A 13,188-nucleotide genomic window follows, 5' to 3' on the forward strand; every position below is an offset into this window, starting at 1 on the left:
CTATTTTATTTTCTCTCCAATTTCTTGTGTTGTGGTGTACCAGCACGCTGTCTGGCCCCATGCTGTTTCCTGGATATTTCTCTCTCTTTTTGGGGGATTTTTCTTCTCATTTCTTGCGCCTGATCCATTAGCAGCCCTATAGCGTAAAGCTCCACCGGCTCAGCTCTCCAGGATTGGCTGGAAGAGATATCCATTTCTAGATGTAAATAAATCTGTTACTTCCCTGACAGCACAATTCATTAGCTCTCGCAGCAATCTGCCTGTTCACGCAGAGTGCTTTGACGCAGCGGCAAGTGTGTGTGCAGCAAAAGAGAGAGGGGGGGTTGGTGTTAGGAAAATGTGTCAGCTTGCTCTTTGGAGGTTTGGGTGTGATTACAGGAGGGAAATACTTTCGGGGGGGGTTAACAGTGAGTAACTGCAGTATTGCCCATTCTGTTACCTCATTGCTGGCTGTGTTTGCTTTATTATTAATTGAGTTGAATGATTTCTTGTTCTCTCTCAAACTGGTTGACTGACATGTTTTCAGGAGAGAGTATGTAACGACTCAGTTTGAAACATACTGGACGTGTGTGTGCTTGTATTGTACAGCACACACTTTTCATAATAGAGCAAATCCACTGCTTTGGTTTTTCCATTTTATAATTTTCTAAAGTACAAGACTCCTACTTGAACTGCATAGTTGTTACTAAGAGGAGGTCAAGGTGGATGGCTGGTCTTGTAAAGTGAAGGTTTTTTCCCCAAGAGACCAGAGTTTATGTCTAACAAGTCATCCAAATTAAAAGAGAGTCATTGGCCCCCAGACTGTAACACAAATGTTTTCTAATCTTACAATCCCATCTGTATGACTACATTTGACACTGCCTTGCAAATCTGTTATAAATCACTGTACATTTTCTGATCTGACACCGCTATGGTTAAGGTTTGGTTATGTTTAGGAAAATAATGACTTAACCACTTTGTTAAGGTTAAGGACCTATCATGGCCATGGCCAATGCTCCCGATGGATTAGAGTCCAATTCTACGGCTGCTAAAGGGCTTGTCACTTGCAACTAAATGTGTTGTTTCTCTTGCCAGGACCTTCACTTCATGTCCTGCACTTCACATATTGGTTTTGACTATAAAACACTTGGTTAGGGTCAAGGTTAAATGCTTTGTGTTGTCTAAACAAAATCATTAAAAAGTTAATCACGAGTTCAGTTTGAACATTTTGCGTAGGTAGTGAACAATTTGCAGATACGTGATGGTCATAAAAACATGGCCAAATAGAGTTCCTTCAAGATGAACTACTGTATATTAGCTAATGCAGTAAGTGTAAATGAAGTTCACATGCTAGCAAAGAGCGAAAGACAGTAGTTACATGCATACAAATTGTGTTTAGTTTTCTTTATAAAACATTTAAATTGAAGTGAAGGAGTAAAGTCACTGCTCTTTTTCTCTGAATTCTGGGTGAGTTGCATTGAATCCACATGGATCCATCTGCGAGGTCACCTTAATTTTATAGTTCACTATCAAAAGTATAACTAAGTCTGGCGTTTTAGCTACAGGCACTAAAATGTGTAAGGACATTGAACTTTTGACAGCTGCATTTATTTGTAACAGGCCCTCTATTTACAGAACCACCAAAATGAAATTTGATACATGTTCACCAAATGCCACACTGAGAAAAATTATTTTCTAAGCATTTAAATGTGTCACTAGGTTACTTCATGTCATCTAAAGAATAACAGGAGCAGTATTGAGTCCATGGGACATTGAACTGTAAGTACATTATAGACCTGTACTGCTTATAAGCATTATTCTTATATTGATCCCCAAACACTACACTTGCATTTTAATGAGTTAGATTATGTTTTAAGATTGTTCAGTTGCTGTTTTATCCTGTTAATAACTAACTTTTTTAGCATGACACTCTGTTTTGATGTAATATTCATAAATTGCTTGCATTTATTGGTGTCTGCAAACAGTATGATTATGTCTCCCAAGCTTATTTAGTCTTCTTGGTCTTTCTGCTTTCCCTCTAGTGATCAGATCGGCTCTAGTGATCGGTGAGTTGAAACCACCCAGTGAGAACACTTCCACCCTGTTAAAATCCACTTTGTCACCGTTTCCCTTGGAGAATCTAAGCACCTTATCAATGTGAACACTTTGCCGGAGAGCTACCTGATGTTTTACGTCAAAGCCCAAAAGAGTCTGTAGGAAACAGAAAACCTGTGTTTGGTAAGGAAGATATGATGTAGTAAGTAATGTTTAGGACTTTCTTATTCATACATTCAGGTGACTGGCTCCCTATACCTGACACCATGAAGAACAATTAACTTAATTTGCTAATTTTCTTTCTTGACATATGAAAGTCAGAGATTGATATCATACGAGAGTGGTATCAATCTTCTCATCTTACTCTTGTCAAAAAAAAAAGTGAACACACGTATTGCTTCATGAATAAATTAATTCACTCTGAAATTGTTTTTGTCATCTGACATTCAATTCTCTAAATACAACCTGACCGTTACACGCTGCCAAGCAGCCAGTGCTTCACTGATTTGGTCACATACGGCAGTCCAGAGAAATGGCAAACCTCATTCATAAAATCTGTAACAGATGCCATACATTCATTAACAGTTCTGAATGCTCCAACTGCTACTGTAGCCAATAGCATCTCTGCTAACAAGGTTTGCAGGGCACACTGTGAGTGACAGCCAGCTCAGGCTTTCAAAAGTGAGACTGAAGCTTTCACTGAGTAGCTGATGGCATCAGAGACAATTTGTACTGAGAATCATTCCTGACACACCACTTTTCAGTTTTCATAAACGCTCAAGATCTCAGTTGGGGTTCATTTTGTGTTGCCTATTTGCTAACAGTGCTGCTAACAACTAATAGCTCATAATAAAAGTGCAGTGACAGTGCTATTCATTTAACAGTGGTCTGGTATTGAGCCCAGATTCTCACTGTTGGTGGATGTGATTAAGGAAGGGAATTGTTTTTAGTTTTGAAGGAGATTTTATACAGTGAATTTCATTAGCATGATGTCATCTATTTTTGAATGAGCTGCTCGTTGCAGATGTCAAGGTTGTTGGAGTCATAAAACCTGTCTACTAAGTAAACTGTCCTGCTGAATTTACTTTGAAATCACACCCCTGAATCATTTGAGTAAACTGGCTGCTTTTAGGTGTTTTCAGTGCAACAGAACACAGTTACGACGCAGACCTTTTAACTTGCTTTTTGCTAACAAAGACCATGCCACTTATTGTATAGCATAGTTTATTGGAATGAAGGTTGGGGGTGGAGGCTTTGGATAAGGTCAAGATCAATGGGATAAACTGGGGGTCGAAAGAGAATTGATAATAGTTGTAAAGAGGAAAGAGCCATGGTGAGAAACTGTATTGTATCGTATCGTATCGTTACTGTATCAGGTTTTAGCATCTTTCAGCTCACTGTTTTGGTTTTTATCGTTTTGGTTCACTCTCACTGTTCTTATCAACCTTGTTTCCAGCTGTGGAAGGCAGCTGTTTTCAGTAAAAAATCTCTGATAAACCCACTGTACACCACCTGCCCAGCACCAAACAGCAGACAAAGTTAGCAACTAGCTGGTGAACACAGAAGGAGCATTAGTAGCAAAAGAGACAAGTTTTAGCGACCAAAACAGAGCTAAAAGGAGAGTGAATAATGGATTTACTGTACATTGACGTGAGCAGAACACAAGACTTCAAACTAATATTAATATTGTGTGTGCCAGATATGTGTTTAGGTAATGCTAAGGTTTGCTATATCAACTTTATAAAATATGTCAATACTGTGGGAAACAAAGGCAACCAAAAAATAAATTAATACAACTTTAACATCTTACCAGGCACACCCATTTTTGAGCACATTATGTACCCAAAATATAAGTTACTATTCTTCAACCTTTCATTTGAGAGGCAACTCTTTTAAATTTTACAACCAGAAAGTCAGAATGAGTAGTGATCCTGAACCAAAGTTACAGAGGCATAAGTGTCCCACAGTGTCATTTAACAGGTTAAAGGTGACTAAATATACATTTAAAATATATTTAAATATGCGTATGTTGAATTATGACTCATTTTCGTCCTCCAAAAATATTCTAATACTATTACCATGCAGATTAGCCACTGAAGCACATTACAGGTCACTAAATAGAAACCAATGGCAGGTTCATACTTGCTTTTAGCTTTAAGTCTCCTTCCAACAAGTACTGTGCCCTGTCATATCTTGTTGTGTCATTCTGCTATGTTAGCCTCTGCCCCCATTGCTGTCTTTATGTGCTGCTTAGGCAAATATAGACAGAGTGTGACGGCAATAGTGTCTCTCCCTTTGGTCCTGTGGTGTGTGTTTGTGTGTTGCAGGTCCTTGAATGGGTGGAGCTGAGGTGCCATTGAGCACTAACTGGGAACACCTGGCCAGTGTCCCAGAACTTCCGTAAACCCACTTGCCCTGATTGATGAATAAATTTCAGTTTATTATTGCTAAGTTTGGCGTGCATCTCCCTTTTTTGTTGTGGCCCACAAGTCGGTCATAACAAATAGGGGGCTTGTCCATTTAAAAAGTGCTAGGAATTTAGTTTGTTAGGTTTTGAGTGAATTTGATATTTTTGATCATTTTGATAGGTTCTTGAATTTGGTTTAGTTGAGTATTTTGTTTGTAAGACTGTTTAATTGACTGTGTGCATAGTAATGACTCTTTGCTTTCATGTGTAACTGAGGTCACCTGTTGGGGGATTTGCTCTTGTTGGAGTTATGTAATAAGCCTTATATGGTAAGTTTGTTGCGCTCTGGAGGATGCACCTGAGGTGTTTTTCTTGGTTTTCATGGTAGCAAAGACTTACTTTGCTCTGCGGTTGTTGTTTCTGGCTGTGGATATTGGCTGGAGCATGAGAAGGTAAGTGTTGATCCACTTGTGTGTGCATTATTTATGGTAGTGGGTCCCCTGGTAGTGGTGTCTCCCCTTTGGATTTTGTCTGCGCGGTTGTAGTGTTGGGGTATGGCGGTTAGAGCTTCCTTTCCCCCCTTCCCCTGAGGAGGGGTTGCCAGTGTTCTGGTCACCTCTCTCGGTCCAGTGGGCTTTGAGTGCATAAATACCCGCCGCCACTCCTCATGAAGACTAGGGGGGAGTTATGCAGTTAGATTTTTGGTTAGGTAGCCAGATAGAGGGGAAAATGAGGCATCTGGCCTCGCACTGGTGGGTCTTAACACGTTGCAGGCTCTTGTTCTCAGGTGTGATTGTGATTACTGTTTTGTAAATTATGGAGTAAACAGTGAAAACACTTGGCAAGGCACCAGCTGAGAGTTTTATTGAAGTTTACTGAAGTTTAATTTGTTTAAGATGAAGGTGTTGGGCACTATTGACACAGTAGAAGCTGCACAAAGAGTTGCTCTTGCTGTGCATGTACTTAGAGAAGGAGTAGAAAGTTGCAGTGGAAAAAATGTGGCAGGGTATGAAGATGGAGAAAGTGCTGTCATTGGAGAGTATGAGGCAAGAAATTGAACAGCAAAACTTGAAATATGGAAACAAAAACTGAATTTGATTCAGGAGGGGAAAGTTGCTGCTGATGTTTTACTTACTGACGATCCTCCTAGAGCAAGCAGTACCCTTGGAAATCCTGTTGAGTTGAGTTTGAGTGATTAAAGGTTAGTTCCTAGATTTAATGAGAGGGATCCTGAAACTTTTTTCTCAGTGTTTGAGTGGTTGGCTGACGAACGAGGATGGCCCGATTCCATGCACATGTTGATGTTGCAATGCGTGTTAACCAGCAGGGCTCAAGAGACTTATTCTTTTTTGAGTAGCGGTGATTGTTTGAAGAACAGCAACAGTTCAGGAGTTGGAAAAGAGGTGATAAGTCACATCTGGAGTTTGTGCATGATATATCTACCCATTTTGATGGTGTGCTGCAGTCAATGTTGATTCTCATGAGACTCTCATGAGACTAATTAGGTCATGAGACTCTGCATGACCTGATTATTCTGGAGCAATTCAAAAATTCGCAACCTGTAGCAATGAACACAAGGTTGAAACAGTAGCTGAAGCTGCCACATTGGCTAATGATTATGTTCTGACTCATGGTGGGGATAATTGGCATCCTAGTGTGCGGGGTGGCAGCGGACACGAGGAAAGTCACTCCCCTTTGGGTGTGTATGCGTCTAGTTGTCTAGCTGTCAAAACATGATGTGATGCTGACAAAATTTGTAATTATAATCATAAGCGAGGCCACTGGAAAAGTGATTATTATGCTCTTCGATCAAAGTCCAGACAAACTGGTGTTAACCCCAAACCGGCTATATTTGTTGCACCAGTCAGGTTTCCAGTCCTGAGCTGCAGTCTTACTTGCGGTTCATAACTGAGGGTCTTGTCTCTCTGGTAAGGAGTGATGAGAAGATTCATGTCAAAATCTTGTAATGTGGGTACTTTCGATTCATTCATTTCAGAGTCAGCCCTGCCATTTTCAGAAGACATGGGTTCTTTCATACCGGTACTGGGAATCGGGTTAAATGTTCTACGTGTACCTCTGCATAAAATAACATTGTGCTCTAATCTGTTCCACGGTGAGGTGGCAGTTGGCATGCACCCTGGCTCTGCCAATGGAAGCTTTTATAATGATTTTCGGTAATGATGTAGCGGGGAGTCAGGTGAGGGCTGAGGTTCCACCTCCAGGTATTGTTGCTTCAGTGCCCCGGTGAGCAGTGAGCTGGACAAGAATGCAACGGAATTTCTGGATGTGTTTAAGGTGTACGCTGTGATATGCCCAGTGAGCTGCACACAGTTGGATGACACCACTGAAAATGACAACATGCCACAGCAGTTTGATTTGACGTTTCCTGACATTCCTTGGTCTGTTTCTCAGAGTGAGCTGGTGAAGGAGCAGCGTGTTGACTTGTCTCTGAAGGATGTGATGGAGAGTGGTGTGATGGTGAGGTTAAAAACCATGCTCAGTGTTCCGAAGTGCCCTCAGAATGATGTGCTGATAAGAGAGCGGGTGCTTCAGGGGGAAAATATGGTTAGTGAGCCTGTTTACCAAGTTATTGTGCCTTTCAGGTTTTGCAGTATGGTGTTGCAAGATTCACGCGATGAGTCTGGCCATTTGGGTGTCAGGAAAATATATGACCACATCTTGAGGTATTTCTTTTGGTCCTGATTGAAAAGAGATGTTTCTGCTTACATAAAGTCATGCCACATAAGTAAACCTAACCAGAGACTAAGACCCACTCCATTGTGCCCAATACCAACTACAAGTCAGCCTTTTGAACATCTTATTATTAATTGGTTGGGCCCACTGCCTCCTCCTAAATCTGACACTAGTTACCTGTTGATGGTGATGTGCCAGAGCACAAGGTACCCAGCTGCATATCTGTTATGTGCGATCACACTCAGGTCTGTGGTGTGTGCTCTGTCACAATTTATGTACATCTTTGGTGTTCACAGTGTAGTTCAATCAGACCAGGGGGGTGAAACTTTTCATCTCACTTGTTTGCTCAGATTCTGAAACAATTGCACATTAAACATAATCAGACGTCTGTTTACCAGCCAGGGCACCTAGAGCGCTTCAATCGTACACTTAAGTCAATGTTGCATGCATATTGTACCCAAATTAATGGAGACTGGGAAGAGGGTTTGCCCTGGCTATTGCTGTCTTCTAGAGAGGTTATCCAGGAGAGCAAGGACCAGAACAACCTTTTGTTTGGCGCTTTTGCAGGACCATTGGAAAGAGGCACTCCCGCCACAAAACTTGATTGATTACATTCATGGCTTTAGGTCTAGGCTTTATAAAGCCCAGGAAGTGGACAAGATCAAGTTAGTGTCTGCACAGGGCAGAATGAAAAAACTTTATGATAGTCAGGTTGAGAGTCATGTTTTTCTCGCAGGAGATCGGGTGCTAGCTCTGTTGCCCATTGCAACCTCTCCATTTCAGAGTTCAGTGAAGTCTTCTGGCCCATATTCTGTTGAAAAGGTGTTGTCAGATCAGAAATATTTAATAGCTACTCCTAACCGTAGAGCCTCTACTCTACTCTAGCTCTGTCAGCTCTGTCCACTCCTGTGCGCATCAGTCAGTTAGTAAGGCCCTGACGAAGCTGTTCTTTATGGTCGTCTTAAAAATTGAGTCCTTGCAGAATCTGGATGATTTATTGGGTCATTTGAAGGTTTCCAAAAACGGTTAACTTGCTGACTTAATTAAACAATACCCATATTTGTTTGGCAATACGCCTATGTGCACACATTTGATTAAGCATGATATAGATGTTGGAGACTCTGAACTGATTAGCCAGAGGTTTTATCATGGTCATCCGCAGACAAGGAAATATCTTTATGCAGAGGTCATGTATATGCTTGATAATTGTATTGCAGAGCCATCGTCATCCAGTTGGGCATCAACTTGCCTGCTGGTACCTAGGGTCAGACAACACTCCAAGATTCTGTTCCGATATCCACAAGGTAAATGATGTTACAAAGCCAGACTCTCTTCCACTTCCATGTATGGAAGACTGTGTTGACCAAATGGGGTCTGCTAAGTTCATCAGTAGGTTTGACCTGCTGAAGGGCTATTGGCAAGTCCCTTTGTCTAAAAGAGTGCGAGAGGTTGCTGCATTCATTATGCCCACAGACTGGGAATAGTGCCCTAATGTGTATTCATTTGCTCTCTGTTTTGTTCCGTCTTCCTGTAGGCCTCTCTCTTTCCTCTTAAATAAGCTTTCATGTGTTGGAGTCTCCCTTTGGTCCCGTGGTGTATGTTTGTGTGTTGCAGATCTTTGGATGGGTGGAGCTGAGGTGCCATTGAGTACTAAATGGGAACACCTGGCCAGGATCCCAGAACTTAAACTTAAAGGCTCCAGTTTGGAGAATTTGGTGGCGTCTAGCGGTAAATTTGCAGATTGCAACCAACTGAATACCCCTCTCCTCATCCTCCCCTTCCAAGCATGGAGGAGAACCTTCAACGGCCACGAAATCCACGAGAAACGCGAAAGGCCCTCTCTAGAGCCAGTGTTTGATTTGTCCCTTTTGGGCTGCTGTAGAAACATGAGGTAGTTCAGGCAGTTCATCATGACAGGCAGGCATGATATAAATGGCTCATTCTAAGGTAACGAAAATACAACAATTCTTATTTTCATGTGATTATACACTAATAATTTGTTTTTTGTTACCCTTTTGTTTGTTTTTTTAAACTGACAACACGCACCTCACATTAGTCATCACATTCATACACTTTCAAACATCACAGACAATGATTTTCACACTTCATTGCATTTACTTTTGTTACTTACTTTAATAAATTTAAAGTTCGACGTGCGTCTCCCTCTTTTGTTGTGGCCCACGCGCCAATCATAACAAGAACCATTGCTTGTGTGAAATACAAAGCCACACAGTAAACCCCTGAGAAGGTGCATCCGCACTTTCCACACTGTTACATAATAGATGGCAAAGGAGAAAGGCAGCACAAAAGAAAGAGGGAGACTACTGTGATATGTGTGTGTGCGCGCGTGTGTGTTTGTGTGTGTGTGCGCGCGTGTGTTGCAGTGGAGGGAGGGACAGAGAGAAAACTAATTAGCACAGCACTTTAAGCATCACGGGCCACAGACTGCTGCAAGTGGGGACTGCCACAGACAATCCCAGTCAATTTTCCCACTCAGCGGAGAGAGCTGAGGCATGCTCTGACATTGTGTTTTATCTCAGCGGGCCTCTTCACTCATGTCAAGAGCTGGAGAGAGAGAGAGGAAGAAAGAGAAAGAGAAGGAGGCAAGGTTGTTGGTCAGAGAGTGAAAAAAGAAGAGGAATTAAGAAGAGAAAGAGCAAAATAGAGTAACAGCGCAAAAGGGAGGCAGCTTAGGAGCAAAATCCAGGAAGACAAAGACACAGGCAGAGAGGGAGATAAAGACGGAGCTGCAGGACGTGGACAGCAATATTTGAATAGTTGCATGTATAAAAGAAATGTTGTTGTCTTTAAATATGCAAATGATGTTTCAAAAGAAAGGCAGTGTCTCAAAAATATTGGTGGTCCACTGATAATACATCACTATATCTAACCAATGGCATTTGCAAAAATTTAAGTGGATGTAGCTTATTCTCAGGAGACAGGGATGTGTGACCTGGAAGCAGCTCAATTGTGGATATGTTTCTCAGGTTTGAAAATAATGACTGCCATTTGTGAGAATCATATGGATTTTGTGTTTAATGTTGCAATGCAGAGTTTGACTTACAACAGGGCTACTATGTGTATTTGATAAATACTGCACTGAAGCTCCTGAATATGTGGAATAAATACAGTGCATCACCCAACATGAAGACAATAGTCGCATGTAAGCTCTGTCCTGCAAGTGCTCATATGCCCCCTGTGTATGCACTTGTATCTAATCTGAATAAATCATTGTATGAGACAGTCTTTGCACCTTAACAGCTCTATTTTTATGGTCTGTCTACCATTCGCATAGATGCGCAATACACATCTACCTCGTCACACGCTGCAGTGTGCATCAGACCAAACAGTTGGTCCACTGCAAATCCTCATGAATATCTTAGGTGGAATATGTCACCATATTGGCTTTGTTTTGGCTAAAAACCAGCAAAATCTTCTAGCACTGTCACATCCAGCAAAGGATGTGACAGTGCTAGAAGATTAAATATTGTCAAGAATTGTGCATGTTTCTCCTCCTACCTCCTTTGTGGTCGGTATACAGTAGCTTTGCAAAAGGAGAATTAAAAAAATTGTGGAACAAATTAATGAAGTAGAATGTAATTCAATATTAGGAAGATCTTTAAATGATGCTGTTAAACATTAAATATTAAGTGTAACAATCCAAATGAAGTTTATTCATTATGCAATGATCTCTGTTTCATGGATTATATCTCCCCATGCATGCTCCTCTTTCATTCTCTTATTTCCAGACACTAATCACCGCACACACCCTGTGAAATGATCGCTCAGTCATTCTCTGCCATTCTCCATGTGGGGGCGAGCACAATAAATGAAAATACAGAAGGAGTGTTGGAGACTTAAGCAAAAACAAGAGTGCTTTCTCTGTTTCTCCCACCCCGATCTTGCTTTCACACACACACACAGACGCAGAATCTGTGGGAATTCATTAGCCAGCCACTGATTTATGCCGCACTGTTGTCAGCGCATAATTAGCAGTTGAGGATTGTTTATGATGGCTTTGCAAGTGGAGTGGAAAGTGTGCAGCGAGGAGTGTGGTCCAAGGTCAGGACAGGCTGAAGGAAGAAAGGAAGGAAGGACAGCAAGTGGGAAGGAATAAAGAAAGAAACAAACACAAACAAAACAATGAGAGCAGATAAAAAGGAGGCACATTTAAATACAAGCTTGAGTTCATAACGAGAAACCGGTTTGTTTTTACTCATGTCAACATTAGAAATCACACAATAAATGTATTTCCTCGTTAACACAAAAATATGATTTTGTAAAAGCTTGTTATGTTGAGATCGAGCAATAATTATATTGTGCTCACAAGGAAACAAGTAGTAATTATCCTCACTGGTCTCCTATAAGATCCTGATATGTGTACCAAGTTGTATAATTACAGCCCAAACCCAGCTAAGGTTACAGACCATCATAAGATGCACCATGCAGCAACACACCAATTAAAAAGTTTTAATTTTACAAATATTTGCATTGCTCCTTTGTCTTCATTTACCCAACAAAAACCTCTAGTGGCAGTATGATGTTTGTCAGGGTGGAACTCTAGTTGCAAAACCTGAAAGGAAGTTTGTTTTAAGGCAATATTTGTGCCTAAACCTAACCAAACCTTGAAGAAATAGTTCAACATTTAGGGAAATTAACTTTTTTCTGATATTCAAATGAGAAAATTAATACCACCTTCAAGTCTGTGCATTATCCAAGGAGCTGGTGCCAGGAGGCAATTGGCGTAGCTTAGCATAGACTGGAAACAGTAAATAGTTACAGCACTTAAAGAGGATTTATTATGCAAATTTGCAGGTCTATATTTTTAATCTGGGGCTCTACTGGAATAGTTTTGCATGATTCACAGTTCAAAGAACTCTTTATTTAACTCATACTGGCTTTTTATGCAGCCCCTCAGTTCAACCTCTGTCTGAAACAGGCCGTTTTAGCTCCTGTCCCTTTAAGGCCGCCCTCCTGATGAACCCACTCTGCTTGGCCCGCTCTCTGGAAGCTGTTCCTCAGCAGACATTAACAAACCATTCAACAAACTATAGTAGTAGGATTTCACTACTTTTTCTCATTCTTTACTCAAAATTTCAACTTCTTAAATACATCTGTACATGTTTGAGCTGAAATCCGATATATGAAATATGAGAGTGGACAATGCAAACAACAAATGGAAAAACCTTTGCAACAACCTTAGCAACAAAGGGCATGCGAGACAAGCCAATATCAGCTTGTCAGCAAGGTAAAAAAAAAAAAAGGACGTCACAAATAAAGCTCTCAGAGCAGGTTGATGCCCTAGCATTTGACTTGCAGGCAGCATTTCTACATAGGTAACCTCAAGTTGTAGAACTTTTACCATGTTTAACAAGGATATTCACCATCATAATAGTATATAAATAACAGAAAATCACAAAAGCATAATATGTCTCCTTTAATTCCCCCCTAAATCACATGCTGTCATCTTTACATCTCTGTGTACAAATTAGGCAAATAAGATGCAAGTTAATTTGTGAACAGGTGCTGAACAGGTGCTAGTAGGTGAATTTTTAAACTATTGGACACAGCCAGGGTAGATGCTTCCCTGTGCTTCCACTATTTACGCCAAGCTTCTTTTAACCATGGTGTGGTATGTCAGAAAATGTTAATATTGCCCATTTAAAAAAAAATAATCAATGAGAGATAACAAAGTTTGTCATTTAGCTTGGAGGACTCGGAGTTTTTGCATTTTTGGGCCGTAATTTGTTCATATTTTAAAAATGCCTTCAGAGAAACTGTGTCCTTGTTGTACCTTTGCATAATTTTATCTGATGTCAGTTTGAATGGACAAACTGCCATTGAGTTTTCTTCCCTTCTTCAAATTCTCTAATTAACTGTGACTGTATTATACATCAGATTGGGGCAGTTCATCGACCATGTAGTCATGGAACGGATTGGCTAGCAGTCTGTCCAATATTGCTATAGGCTACCATGTTTGGTGGAGAAAGGTCAGCGGATTGATATTCGCCCATGCTGAGCATCCTTTTTGTTTGTGAGCACACACACACATT

The 13,188-nt window shown here is 40.8% G+C and overlaps 1 protein-coding gene and 1 long non-coding RNA gene across 2 annotated transcripts in view; one reads left to right on the forward strand and one right to left on the reverse strand.

The window, feature by feature from the left end:
• The window catches only part of LOC122973373, a 121,713-nt gene that overhangs the window by 52,965 nt on the left and 55,560 nt on the right, over positions 1 to 13,188 (reverse strand). The gene's annotated exons all lie outside the window — the stretch shown is intronic.
• LOC122973376 lies at positions 7,427 to 10,381 on the forward strand. Its single transcript, XR_006400006.1, has 2 exons — positions 7,427 to 8,439; positions 8,750 to 10,381. It is a non-coding gene; the product is annotated as an uncharacterized LOC122973376 (long non-coding RNA).

Source organism: Thunnus albacares, chromosome 22 (assembly GCF_914725855.1).
Source record: "Thunnus albacares chromosome 22, fThuAlb1.1, whole genome shotgun sequence".
In the NCBI taxonomy this organism is placed as follows: Eukaryota; Metazoa; Chordata; class Actinopteri; order Scombriformes; family Scombridae; genus Thunnus; species Thunnus albacares.